The 12,207-nt window shown below is 40.9% G+C and overlaps 1 protein-coding gene across 6 annotated transcripts in view; it reads right to left on the reverse strand.

The window, feature by feature from the left end:
- The window catches only part of SH2B2 (SH2B adaptor protein 2), a 423,267-nt gene that overhangs the window by 67,281 nt on the left and 343,779 nt on the right, over positions 1-12,207 (reverse strand). The window lies entirely within an intron of this gene.

Here is a 12,207-nt window from a genome sequence, read left to right on the forward strand (position 1 = left end):
AGAAAGTGTGCCAAAGGCCAAACACTCCAAGGGATGGATATCCTGCTAAGACTGGGACAGTCTGACGAAATTAAAACCCAAAGAACACTAACGTGACTATCACAATATGATGAACAGTCAACTTGTAATTAAAAAAGGGGCTAATTGCAAATTAAAAATCAACGGACTTTCAATTCTAGCGGTGAACGATAGGGAAAAAATACAAAAACCATCATACGTTTCTTTAAAAAAAATAGGAAAAGTATAATTAATTGTTAAAACGAGAAAAAAAATTGAAAGGTTTTTGATATCCTCGGTTTGAAAGGGTGGCATGTGAATTTATAACATTACAACTGTTAGAGAGAAAGTTGATAACATTTTGAAGAACTAAAGTACTAATTCAAAGAGTAAAGTGTGTATTAAAGTCAGTTTTGAAATAAATGTGTGTTTAAAATGTGCAACGTATAAAGTAGCAAATATGGTGAACACCATAAACAGTACATGTTTAATAATGATTAATGGTGATTAATGTAGAAATGTTTTATAATATATTAATATGGATTAATATGAACACTAATGTAAATGGATAAAATGAGTAATTGGCTTAAATGTTTTATTAAATGTGGGCCTACACGAACTTCCTAAAGCGAATTCTAGGTTTTAAAAAGCTTGTGCGATGTTTTCTGTTTCAGCAGTTCCTAGAAGCTCTATGTTCATTGTTCACACTTGCTGTCCTCACATAATATTTCATATATTTAGTGAAATAGATTTTCAATATCCTTTGTAGATCGCATATTGTGGAAAAGTTGTGTTCCTCTCTTGTAAATTTAGTCCTGTCCTTACTGGGATAAGATAATGTGTACCCTGAACAATGGTTTTCAGGGCTCATGTGTAACCTGCAACAATTGTATTCTATTGCAGAAACTGGGGACTGCAGTGAGAGAAGATGATCCAATCGTGAATGGAGAAGATGAAGAAGATACTTATGAAACGTGGAGTGAAGCTAATTGGTTCTGACCTAAACCACCCCATAGACTGACTAATAGAATTATAGTTAGTTGCTTTCTAGGATTTTAATATAGCAATGGTTAGATGATGTAAGCACATATATATTTGTTTTTTTTTTTAAATTCAGTGACTACGGTTTATGTCCCACTCTGTTGCTTATGCTACTATTAATGGTTTAGTTACAATAAGACCGAACATTACTGAACTGTTTCCCTTATTCATGTCCTGTTCGAATGAAGACTAAGGATGCTCTATTGATGAAGACTTCACTGCTTGAAAGAGTTCCATTAAGGAGAAGTATAAAATGTGCATTTGTTCTTTGCAGGTTTTTATGTTTTCTCTCTTTCAGAAACCCAACCGCTATTTTGATTAGCACCCTAGCTAGATGTTTTCCAAATTAATTTGTGTTCTTTTTATTTTTACATATATGTGCCAACATGCACTTCTGATTACCATGATAGTTAAGGATGACATATTTCTAATCGGGCTATCTGAAATTAATTGTTATTGATTCATCTGTGTTAACTCAATGTATTTAGTTTCTATATATTATATCCTCTTGTTATTCTGTGTTGTTCTTCTTGAATGGCTTAAAATACAATTACTTGGTAGAATAAGGTTTTTCGTTCGCTTTGGTCAGCTAGTGTTATTTTTGTATTTGAATCATTTGGTTGTTTGTATGATTTACGTGACTTTAGCATTGTTAATCTAGGGATATAAATGTTTGAACTCCACTAAACTGGTGTAGTGAATAATGGCCACATTGGTCATGGTGTGTGAACAATTAATGTCTCCATATTCAAATGTTATTTACTTAAATTTGGTTTGGTTGTTGTTTTATCTTGTTTAGAAGGGTATCACACTCCTGAGTCCAAAGATTTGTGTCAACCTCTAAGGGTAATTAATGATTACCCTATATGTGTCACCCTATAAATTAAATATAAAAAGATATTAAGGCTGGACACGCCCACACAATCTACATATTGAGTATTATGAGTAACATTTGTAGCATGTGTTGTTGAAGATAATATTCGCTGTGTTGACTGGACACCAGTTCCGTTTCCTACTAAAAGATGTTTGCTGAAAACAGCACTAGCAGAAGCAAAAATGTGTGGGCTGACGTTCATGTGGCTGCCTAGCAAATGTCAGAGGCCTTTATGTTACACCAGATCTCCCGCGTAGCTCACTTTGTACGAATCGAATCCATGTGAGGCGTATGCAGATGCAGGTTTTATGCATACTGTATCGGTATACCTCTAAAATCCATTCAACAATGCCTACTTTGAAATGAGACTGCCTGTGATGTGGTAGTGTGAAAGGGACAGGCTGTTTAGACCAGGCTGTGCAAAAGAATGGGGGGACCTTGCTTGATTAGTGCAAAATGGTGACACCAACTTTGGTAAAAACCGTGGATGTGCAAGTAACGCAACCCTGTACTTATGCACTTGTAAATAATATCCTCCCACTGACGAGGTTCGTAAATCACAGACTCATTTACTGATGTAATTGTTGCTACGAAGCAACTACGAAGACTGATAAGGCACTGTGAATGAGAGTAAAGGATTAAGTAATGACCCAGAGCCGACTAATGACAATGTTCAAATTCCAAAAATAAGCTGGAGTGAATCTTGACAGGATTAATTATTTCTAAGGCCTTTGATAAATGCTTTCATGATTGGTATATTTAACAGGACAGGTGTTGTCCGTTTTGGAGGAAATCTGCTAAAGCAGCCAAATGTACCCTTACTGACATAAGCCACCCCTGCCTTTTGAATCTACAATAGATATTTAATCATGAATAGCCACAAACCTATATGTCGGCCCCTTTTCCCACTCAAAAAATTGCTGAAGTTTTACTCTACCAAAGAGCTGGACCACAAGTTAGGAGGGGATGTAAGGTAAGGGGCTTTGCACGGGGGAGTGGGACAAAGAGGAACTAGTGAAGGAAAAAAAAAAAAAAGCATATCAAAATGTCCATTTGCATATTGAGCTCCCTTTTCTCCAGAGCATAACTTTAAACTATGTACAATTAAGTAATGGGGGCCGAGGAATGCCACACAAAATTACCAGTAGTACGCCTGCAAACTTGCACCTGGTGCAGAATTCCAGGCGTTATACTGAATACGTTTGTGAATTCCCATTAGTAGTAAACCTGCACCCATCTGTAGGAGTACCAGTATGGGTGCAGACTTACTACTTCCCTGTGTGCATCAGGACCAAAGCCCTTAGGTGACAGATTGCTAAATTCAAAGTTTGTGGATTTGAAAGTAGCAGCTTTCCTTCCTGTTGACTCAACAAACCAGATAAGATTGGATGCTTGTGACATGGCTGCAGACATTTCAAACAGGCAGGAGTATCACGGTGGTTGCACCCAAGCTGAAGCAACAAGGGTCAGTGTCAGGGAGCTTGCTGCATCTTGTGCATGACCTATTGCAGTAGGGAACTAGGGATAAATACATTAGTAAATGTTCATGACCAATTAATTCACAATTAATACCACTGAGAGTATGGGTACTTTTTTGTTTATACTGCGATCAGGTCTATTTGTGAAGCCCCCACATTTCTGTTGAACAACAACAGTCTTGATTTTTCATTTGTGGGTTCCCAGGTGACTTCTTCTGAAGATCTGCACAGATGTTTTCCACCCCTAGCCGCTCTTTTAATAACAAGCATATGTGGTGAGCATGAGCCCTGTACCAATTCTGCTGGGGCTTCCTGGGGCGACAGGAGCAAATGAGTAACCAGTTTCAGAAAATAGTAAATGATTGCTATGTTGTCTGTCTGAACTAGAACAATACCTACTGAAAGGATCCTGAACTGTGAACCCTCCCCTTGTGTGGATACTCCTGTGGTGATGGTCACTTGTGACTTATGTTCTGCAGAAGATCATGTTAACATTGTTTGTTCCATCAGCATATCTGGCACGCTCCTCTGGAGACAACACCCCAAGATATTTCCAGGAACCTGTCAGGAGACCACTGAATCATTAAACATTCCTGAAGAGCAAACATTTATAACCTAACACTGGAAAACGCCTTCATCCTTAACAGCTTCTTCACCTTTCTCACTTTCAGATGTTGAGTTGCTTGATAAAGAGCAATCAATTACTAAAACGTTAAAACACAAAGTTATTGAATTCTAGGGTGTGCAACAATGAAATTATACTCGGATTGTGGGATTACATTTCTGCCCTGATCTACCTTTCACCAGCTAGTCGTCCAGGTATGAACAACGTGGTTATGAAGATGTGCTCCTTCATCAGCATGATCTTTGGTAAAGACTGTGGGGGTCATTACAAGTTAGGCGGACGGTTTTTACCGTCCGCCAAACTTCCGACGGGGAGGTTGCCGCCACACTGCCAGACTCGTAATGATCCCCTGTGTGCCAACCTTATGCCAAAAAGCAGAACTCTAAACTAGTAATGATTGTTATTTACCATAGATCTCAGGTATCGTTGATGAACTGGTTTCTACAGAATATCGAAATAGGCATCCTTTAGATTTAATTGAGCTACAAAATATTCTTTCAGCGACAACAAAATTAACTCTTGTAAAGTTCGCTTCAAGAACAGTAAAGCTGTGTCTTCTTAATCAGGCACCTAATGCCTAGGAAGGATCGGAGGAGACCTGCCCTCCTTTGTTACGAGGAAGCTTATGGAATACACGCACTTTCAGATTTCAGGGAGAGGTAATTCCATGTGCACCTTCTTGAACAATATGGAAATTACATCCTACAGCAAGAGTGGTATGTCACTTTTGCTGATCTTGTGCCTACTTGGCAGGTGATTTATTTGTATACTGCTGAGCTTGGTCCAATACCTGCTCTGTAGTGTGGGAAATACCCACTGCACTAAGGTCATTTCCCTCCATTTGGTTGAGAAAAACCATAATCACCTCTCGAAAGGTATTGTGTGGTCGGGGGCAAGTGGAAAGAGTCTCTGCTTGCTGGTGGTGGCACTTCTTTCTTCAGGACTGTTGTGTTGTTAGATTTGGTATAGCCAAGTTATGCAACTGTACTGCTGAGTCAGCCAAAGCTAGTATGTTTGTTTCTGGTGAGGTGTAGTAGATTTAAATTATTGTCTTTGACCTCTAATTTGCTTGTATTATGATAACTTTTTGTATAATGTGTCATAGTTGCAAGCACTCCACTGACTTGCAGAAGCGTCTATTTTAATTATTGTCTAACAGACCAAGGGGGTTATTCTAACTTTGGAGGAGGTGTTAATCCGTCCCAAAAGTGACGGAAAAGTGACGGATTTACCACCAGCCGTATTACGAGTCCATTATATCCTATGGAACTCGTAATACGGCTGGTGGTATATCCGTCACTTTACCGTCACTTTTGGGACGGATTAACACTCCTCCAAAGTTAGAATAACCCCCCAAATCAGCAAAGTGAATATAACTCTGACTTTATGTGGTTGCAGTTTTCATCCATTCCTGTCGCAGGCGATAGGCCCAATCCCTCAAGTGGTGTATTGTTTTTATAGGAAGAAGTTTTGGAACGCTGGGTGGTAGGAAATCTCTAGATCCCCACAGATTTCAGAACCATCCCTCTTAGAAAAGTAGTAATTTTAGATAACGTGTGAGGTTTGCAGCTCATCCTAGGTATCACATCACCCTCTCTCCTAACTGTGTAGGGTCAGAAATGTCCAGGTTTAGTAGTTTGCCTGGGTAGCAGCCATGCCCAGGCCCAAATACCACAATTACCCACAATTCCAAAATGGGGCAATTTTCAAGGCAAAATGTTGAACTTAATCACTCATTGTTATAATATGGAGCCTATTGTGCCGCTGGTGATAGGCCTCACCATACAAGTGAGGTACTGTTTTATAAGGCTCAGAGTGGAAATACTAAACAGTAGAACCCTTGTTATTATCAATTTACTTTCTTTTCATTTTTGGCTTTTAAATGTAAGACGGGAGGGAAGAAGGAACACATTTTTGCCAAATATGCCCTAAATCACATGACAGTATGGGTAACCCCAATTTCAAAATTGTACACAACCATTATCTATAACTGCAGTATCTTGGAAATGTTTCGAAAACACATAGGTTTCCTGCATCCTCATTTTTCATATGTTAGATTTTACCATATGGATTGCTTCATGATTAGTACACCATGAAATATAAGCTGCAGCTAGATTGTTGACTGAGAGTCACATGTTTTTAACAACCAACAAACACTACGTTTGCCTGCAACTAGAGTGATCTGACGGATCTAACAGTATATAATGTGATGGATGTAAAAGCATATTACTTTTGTAAACTGACCAGTGGGGCAAACGAATTACAGATGAAAACGTTGTCTCCTATTTTTTGTTGTTTGAGACTTATTCTGGTTATTTTTTTTTTTTCTCAACAATTACTTTCTGTGGGAAAACCATAAGTCTTCTACACAAATGAGTGCTTGCTAAATTTGGAATTTTGTCTAATTTTCAGAAATGTTTATCCGGGTTCACCAATGAATTTCATACCCGTTTCCACCACAAACTGCGAGTAGGTAGACACCACAAAAAAGGGAAAAATCGGCTAGCACTTAGAAAAAGAAAAAAAAAAAAAAACACAGTTTTTCTAACAGCTCTACTTGTTCCAGATAGCTGGCAAACCTTTTGTATGTCAAAAATATACTTTCTTGCACAGCTGCACAGCATTTTTCCCCCACGTTTAAAACAATGGCTCAATTTTGGTTATTTTCTTGATTTCCTACTGTGCCACTTGAGTACCTCTCAATCTGTGAGAAAAAAAAAAAGAACGCAAATCTGGCCCAAATACCTGTTATGGGAAAAAACTTATGACGGTTGAGCACAAATTACCCTAAACACCAAAAAAATGGTTTGGCATTGGGGACGGTAAAAGCCTCTTAAGCGAAGAGGTCCTTAATGCATGTTGAAATGGTGCGCGCGATCTCTGGCCGACTACTGAAGATGCCAGTGCCTCGCCTCTTCGTTTGTACCCTATAAGCAGCATTTACACGTGTATTACACGTGATGTTCTTAGCGTTTGCTCAGTTTAAGTACAGCTGGATCTGACAGGAGAAATCCGATTAAGGGGAGGCCCACGCACCGGGCAGACCGCAGACTCCCTGTGGCACTCCTGCCCTCTAGGACTTTGATTAAATAATGTATTACCAGGGAGGAAGTCTAAGCAAACGTTTAAGGCGTTTGTATGGAAGTCTGCAGTTTTACGAATTAAGGACCCGGCTCCCCAATGATGACCAGTTTGTTCATCTTCTGTTGTTGGTATAAGCTGCCTGGTCCGTAATTAATTAGCTTTCCATTACTATCTCTGCCAGGAAGGAATCAGAAAACAGAGCACTTCCCTGATTTATGTCTGCTACATTAGATTTCTGCTCTGACCTGGCCAAATAAAACAAGTGTGCATGCACTTGGACTGGTGCAGTGGGAATTACATTACACGCTCCTTGTTTTACGCAAGCCCCCACTAAATCCTACAATCACCAAATACAAAAAAAGCAGTTTTGAAATGTCAAGGTGTAAGAAATGTTACCATACAGGCGAGGCATGGTGGAGACACTCTGAGCTCTGTGGAGAGTGGCGTCTACGCACCACTGTGGTGGCAGCTGGAAGTGACCTACGCGGTTTCTCCCTGCGGTCTGGGGACTGGCGATTTGACTCGCTATGTCGTCAAAGTTGAAACGTCCGGGACCCCAGCAGGCTGTGGATGGTACCATTGTGCCTTATCTGGGCGAAGGCCCGCGACCGTAGGGAGCTCGGGAGGGCCGGAACGGAAACCACACCGCGGCACCAAGCAAGAAACGCGCCGAATACGGCGCACAAAAATCAAAGAAAGAAGGGGGGGCCGGAAGTGCCCTCGGAAAAACAAAAACAAGCATCCCACCCTTTCCGGCCAGATCGCAAACAGGACGTTTTGGCGGAAACGGAAAGGGGGGGGCAGGAAATGGACATGTAACCCAATGGGGTGCACAGGCATCATTTGAATCGCGCCCGAATGCCTGGAGGGCAGAAATGGGGGATAAAAAGGGTGCCCGGCTCAAAGGACGCACAAAGATTGCAGGAGACCGGGCAACAGAAGATAAGACGACACCGACCCACCCACACCTAACATCAGGCACCCAGAGCGTCGCAGGCTGGGCAAATGGATAGCAGGCAGTAGCGGTGAAAGGCGGAAACAATGTTGCAAAGCAGAGTCATCACTGGAGTTGCAAATTGTCACTTCCTAGAAGGTTCAACTGTAGTCCTGGTGGCCAGAAGATGAAGTAAACGATGCAGAGGAGTCCTGTTGGAATTGTGCACATCGAATCTGAGGACCCACCAGAGAGAGTGTCCCTAAATAGCTCAGGAAGGGGGTTTGGTCACATAGCATGGTGACCACCTATCAGAAGGGGGCTGTGACATCGCCTGCCTGATCTGGCTACTCAGATGCTTCCAGGAGCCTCTGCCCACCTTGGATTCAAGATAGCAGAATCAAGTGGCCACCTGGAGGAGCTCTGGGCACAACCCCTGGGACAGGGGAGTGGTCACTCCCCTTTCCATTGTTCAGTTTCACGTCAGAGCAGGGACAGGGGGTCCCAGGGCAGGTGCAAATCAGTTTATGCAGGGAGGGCACCAAATGTGCCCTTCAAAGTATACCGGTGGCTTGGGGAGGCTACCACACCCAAGCCATGTACGACCTATTTCCAAGGGACAGGGTGTTACCTCCCTCTCCCACAGGAAATCCTTTGTTCTGCCTTCCTCTTCCTGAGCTTCCTGAGCTGGCCAAGCAGCAGGAGGGCAGAAACCTGTCTGAGCGGGGGCAGCAGCGCTGGCTGCCTGGAAAACCCCAGAAGACTAGCAGGAGTAATGCTGCAGGTCTTCTAAGGAGCCCCCAGAATGCATGGAATTATACAACCATACGGACAACAGTATTGAGGTATGATTCCGACATTTTTGACACCAAACATACCCAGGTTTGGAGTTACCAATATGTATCTGGACACAGCTAATTAATGACCTGTGTACAGTACACGGGTAAAATGGCTTCCCTGCACTTACAAAGTCCAGTGTAATGGAGCTGGAGTTCCTCCTCTCATGCAGGGGTGCCCTAACACACAGGTACCTGCACCCTGCCCTCAAGGCTAGGAGGGCCTACCAAAGGGTTGACTTACAGTGACCTTGTGCAGTGACCTGTAGGGAAAGGGTGCATGCACCTTTTCACACAGGCTGTAATGGCAGGCTTGCAGACACATTTTGCATGGACTCCCATGGGTGGCACAATACCTGCTGGTGCCCCAATGCCCTGGTTACCTAAGGACCATACACTAGGGACTTATATGGGGGCACCAATATGTCAATTGTGGGGTGTGCTAAGCCCTAAGCAACCAAACTTAGAGGGAGAGGGCACAGTCACTGGGGTCCTGGTTAGCAGGATCCCAGTGAACAGTCAAAACACACTGACAGCAGGCACAAAGTGGGGGTAACCATGCCAAAAAGAAGGTACTTTCCTACATCTACTACTTCTGCTCTCTACTGATGAAGGGCTAAACCCAGAAACATGTGCCTAGAGATAACAGCACTTCCTGCAACAACTTTAGTGAAAAACTACAGCGACTTTGGAGTAAGCATATGGCATTTACCAGAATGCAATGGGGTGAACTGTGCTGGGATGAGAAGCAGTGTGTTCCCTCCCCACCCTTGCCCTTAAACAGGATGTAAAGGATACCAAGGTGGTGGGTAAAGTTAAAGTTAGTGTTGATAAAAAAAAATAAAAAAATCCTAAGTTTAACAAAGACATATCAAAGTTGAAGGAACAGTCTAGGTGTTATCGCTGTGACAGTAGGGATAATTTAGTAAATAGTAATAGTTGTCCTGTAGGTAAACAAAAATGCAGTAGTTGTGGTATCAGAGGGCTTCGGCAAATGTTTGTAGGAAAAATAATTTTTGTGTGAATGGTAATGATTCGTAGTATGATTTGGAGGCAAATGCAACTAAAAACAATTTTGTGATGAATATCCATAATAACCTTGTTTTGAACATTAATTTCTTTGTTGGATGACCATCAATGGTGTGAAGACATTTGCGGATTCCGGGTCACCATACACGGTCATCAATGTAGAAATGTGGGAGTCATCCGTTTGTGGAGAAAGTAGGAAATGAATTGATAGAACCTGACATACAATGTGAAGGTTACACTGCTGAGAGAACTGCTATGTTGGGTTTTATGTGGTTTACGTTTCAAAAACAGGCATTCCTGAGGTAAATTATATGTGGCAAAGGGGGGATGTGGGGGAACGGAGAGAAAACAACCAGCGTTGTGGTAATTTGATAAATAGAAGGTACACATTGTTCCAGATCCCAATAACATTCAGAAAGTGTTGGTAGTTGACAAAGGGACAACTGTTGGTAACACAATGTTAACAAAATTCCCAACCATGTTTAACAAAATGTTTAGGCAATCTCGAAGGTTTTGAGCACAAAATCTTTAAAGAGGATGCTATTCCCAAATTATAAAAGTTCTGTACCATTCCTATCATGATTAGAGAGGAGGTATCAAAAGAACTTGACAGATTGTCAGCTTTACAGGTTATCAAACCTACTGAGCCTTCAAACTGGATTTCTCCTCTGCTCATGGCATGACGCAGCAATAGGAAGATCAAGCTGTGTGTCGATTTATGCAAAGTAATTAATAACATAAGTATTGACAGATTTCCTTTGCCAAAGATAAATGCTATGGTCACTTATCTCCAGGAAAGTGGATTTCAACTGCTGACTTTTCTCTAGCATACCATCAGATTTTTCTGTCACCTGAATTAATGAAAGTGACATACTTTTACTCCATTTGGTTGTTTCCAATTCAAGAGCATGTTATTTGGACTTGCATTGTCAGCAGCTGTTTTTCAGTGTCTTATGTTCAATCTGTTCAGCAAAGATACTGGTGTAACATTTTTTCAGGATGACATTTTCATCTTTGGGGGAGATTACTCTGGAATCATGCACAGCTTTAACAGCATTTTAAGGATTTTAGAGGTGAATGGACTTACAGTGGAGTTCTCTAAATGCACATTTACAGAGGAAAATGTTACTTACCTGGGTCATAACATTGATGAGCACTGGGTTAGACCTAAACCTATACTGGTGAGTGCGATTGAGATAGCAACTACACTTACACATGAGGATGATGTTCAATATTATTTAGGCATGGCAAAATTTAATGCCAAGTATATTCCAACTTTTGCAACAACAAAAAAAAAAAAAAACAATTGTACAAAATGACAAGTTCAAGTTTATTGGCAATTGATACAGACCTCTGTTGAGATCAACAACAATACATGTATTATAATAATATAAAAAAATATATTGATAATCTATACATAACAACACTTTCTGATGCATCTAGGTGCATAAAAAATACAAAGGTTTAAAAACACATATAAAAACCCTTAAATTAATTATCATATAACAACTGTGGGGAAGGAGGGTGCGAGATGAAGTGCAGCAATTCTTTGAATTTCACTACCAAAGGACAAATACAAATATTTGTAACATCACTTAAAGCTGGACAAAGATGTAATATATGGAACAACTTTAGGGGACCTAAATTATATAGGTTGCATATCCCGGACTTCAGTGAATCAACTCTCTAGTCTACTTCCAAAATACTAAGGGAATGATTACTACTCTAAAAGCAGAACTACTCGCTTCACTCTATGGGACATATGCTAAAACAATAAGGTTGTGCACACCCAAAACTATTCTCCGTAATATAATTTCCATACATTTTTGAATTGGCGCAGTGCCTTATGTCGTGAGTGAGACTCAATTTCACACTTAGAACTTTGAAAAGATGACATAACTGACCTGGGGACCAGTGTTTCATAAGAGCCTTGCTGCAATTAAAAATCTCCAGAGAAAATTCAAAATTTCTACAAAAAGTCATTACTTTTGCCAGTCCCATTTGAAAATAAGACCGGAGCAAAGCCCTCCGTGAAACATCTGGCGCCTGTAATAGTTGTAACCCCATCAGACTACATTAGTATGGGCACACACAAAAGCATTTGGTAGACCAAACTCAAATCTTAGAACCTGAACAGGTATCGCTGCACTCAAACTAAAAACAATTACTCTAGGAACGATCAGCAGAATATTGCAATGTATTATTCCAGAGCACACAAGAGTTACTGGATTTGTTTTAATTTATAAGTATTTACCAAATGGTTACAATGTTTTTTCCCCACGAAACTTAAAATTTTGTAGGCCCAACAG

The sequence above is a fragment of the Pleurodeles waltl genome, chromosome 3_2, assembly GCF_031143425.1.
Source record: "Pleurodeles waltl isolate 20211129_DDA chromosome 3_2, aPleWal1.hap1.20221129, whole genome shotgun sequence".
Lineage (NCBI taxonomy): Eukaryota > Metazoa > Chordata > Amphibia > Caudata > Salamandridae > Pleurodeles > Pleurodeles waltl.